General features: G+C 43.0%; 1 protein-coding gene across 1 annotated transcript in view; it reads right to left on the bottom strand.

The window, feature by feature from the left end:
- The window catches only part of LOC125027101 (heat shock 70 kDa protein 4-like), a 29,684-nt gene that overhangs the window by 15,084 nt on the left and 12,100 nt on the right, over positions 1-2,500 (bottom strand). The gene's annotated exons all lie outside the window — the stretch shown is intronic.

Below are 2,500 nucleotides of genomic sequence, written 5' to 3'. Positions count from 1 at the left end.
GAGGAAGATAAATGAGAGAGAGACAAATAAAAAAGAAAAATAGAATAAGTGAAAGCAAGAAAAAAATGGAAAAGAGAGAAGTGTGTGAGAGAAAGAAATAAAAAAAGAGAGAGAAAGAGGGAGCGAGAGTGTGTGTGTGTATGTGTGTGTGTGTGAATGCATGTTGTTGGCATGTGTACAATACATGTGTAAGCACATGCAGGTGCCTAGTGCCACATAGCTCTCTCTAGCTGAACATGTTTCCTCTTAACCTCATTCTCCTTCTCCTTTTCCCTGTATGTCTCCGTATGTGGGCGTTTCTGCATGCTTGCGAGCGTACGTGCATGAATACCGGACCGTTTGAGTGAAATACCATTCCTTTTACGACTTACAACTAACCAACTGTCAACCTTGCAAACCCGCATATCTGATGTTGCTTTCCCTCCTTCCTCCCTATTAGCCAAAATTAGCCATCTAGGTCGCGCCATAGGGCCATCGCGCCTAAATTAACAATTAAGAAGTAATAACGATGTTGTTGAAAGAACCAAATGGGCACATTACAACGCGGTCCTTCCCCCACAGATCCATTTTCTGCCGCGATGAAGTTAGGCAGACGTCATCCCACGCGGTTCGCCCATATAAGGTGTCACCTGCCTCATGCCATGAGCTCGCCATATCCCCATTTCCTGGCCTTTTTGGGACGAGCTTGCAAAAGCCGCATTTAATTTTTTTTATCGATCAAAGACTTACACTGGCAATTCATTGAAACGTGTGTAAGTTAAACAATCCCACCATCCCCTCAACTTGTATCCCGAGTGGGAGACGAGTGACATGAATCGGTAAAACCAATCAAGTTTATTGTCAATGCTATTCCAAAACCTCTACCTAAATCGTTATCTACACCTGCCGATTTCAACGCAAAAGCTTTCCTAGTCTCTTGGCTAAAAACTAAATGCCTACAAACTTCTTTTCCGGGTCTGATTCAGCAGAGTAAAAATAAACAATTATAAAAAAAAATTAATAGCTAAGCGAGTACATGAGCGCACACACACACTGAGGTCTAGATACATCGTTCCACACATTCCCCGGCGCCGCAAGAACAATTTCCTAGTCCACATAACGCGCAAGGAAGATGGAAAAGAAGTATACCCGAGGCCTGTTCGTAGCCCAGTATCTGGCGACGTCTGGCACCGAGAAAGGCGGTACAGCGGGACCGATGAGTCACAGATATTTGTGAGAGTGAGAGTTTAATGCACTGACACCTTGGCTTTCCCTTCGCGATTAACATGTAATCGCGGCCAAGCAAATCGCGGAATTTTGTTGTTGAAGATTCAAACTGCCATCCTGGTTAGTGGAGGAGGGCAGTGCGTTGTCACGCACTTATCTGTTAGTGACGAACGGCCTCACGAACCCCATACCGGCATGCGCTCGGCTGTACTCGCGGCAGCTATCAACCACACTGTCATTGTATCTTTATCAGTCATTGCTTATATATTGTTGAACTTATCAAATACTTGAGATAGCAGCAATATAGTACGAGTATACTGTATCTGAGCAACCAACGACAATTGAAAAAGTAATTAAATTATGCTAACACATGGAGGACCAAACCCACTGGTCTGAGAGTCCTCTTGTCACTTACGATTTACTGCTACTACTTTACTATTACCACTTTCAATTTTACTGTTTCTCACTGGCCATATCCTATCCTCTCAAGAACTTAACTGATATCATCGCTTTCTACTGCCTTATTTTTTTTCCAAAATAAAATAGTTGCGATCATTAACTTGCTTTCATGTTTAACTCCAAGGCCACCCATAAGAACAATTCTGCTAATACAGCCACAAAAATCCTTACAAATACTCTCGGGGAAGTCGGTCATGCTTGTCACGATCACGTTTTCCACTGCGATAACAAAGACAAAATCATTCGCATCACATAAATGTATTCAGACCCACAAGTACTTCAAGACGTGCAGTTCTACGATTAGCCGACACATTCTCACTATTTTCCTTGCTTTAGGAAGTTCGCCTTCAACCATTCACCTATAACCTTAAGATTTTAAGCCAACAAAACAGACACTACTATCGAGAACATGTTCGTTACTTGTCGCACGCGCCTTTCACGTCATTGCCAAACACACCCACACTGCCATCCACGCACGTACTAGAATTCACACGTACACGTAACAAGCAAGAAGCACAGACAGTCCCTGCATAATTCTTCCCTACAAAACGAAGTCTCTAGGATATCAGCACTTTATTCAGTACAACTGTCCTAAAACCAAGTCGAAGGCCATTCATCAAGTTCTTTTAATTAAGGAATGCATATACGCATATATGTAGTAGGTGTTAGAAGTTGCCGTCAAATTGCAACTCCTACTTGAAGACGGGAGATGCAAGGCGAGTGTTCCGCCTACATGCTACCTGACGAAACCGTTCATTTACCTTTAACGCAACAACCAAAACAGTGACCGACTGAATCGAAGGATCCTATATCCTGCTCTGGTGCCTTTGACTTT

This window comes from Penaeus chinensis, chromosome 7, assembly GCF_019202785.1.
Source record: "Penaeus chinensis breed Huanghai No. 1 chromosome 7, ASM1920278v2, whole genome shotgun sequence".
NCBI classification, from domain to species: domain Eukaryota; kingdom Metazoa; phylum Arthropoda; class Malacostraca; order Decapoda; family Penaeidae; genus Penaeus; species Penaeus chinensis.
Note: the sequence above shows the minus strand (reverse complement) of the source record. Positions and strands in the feature narration are given on the sequence as shown.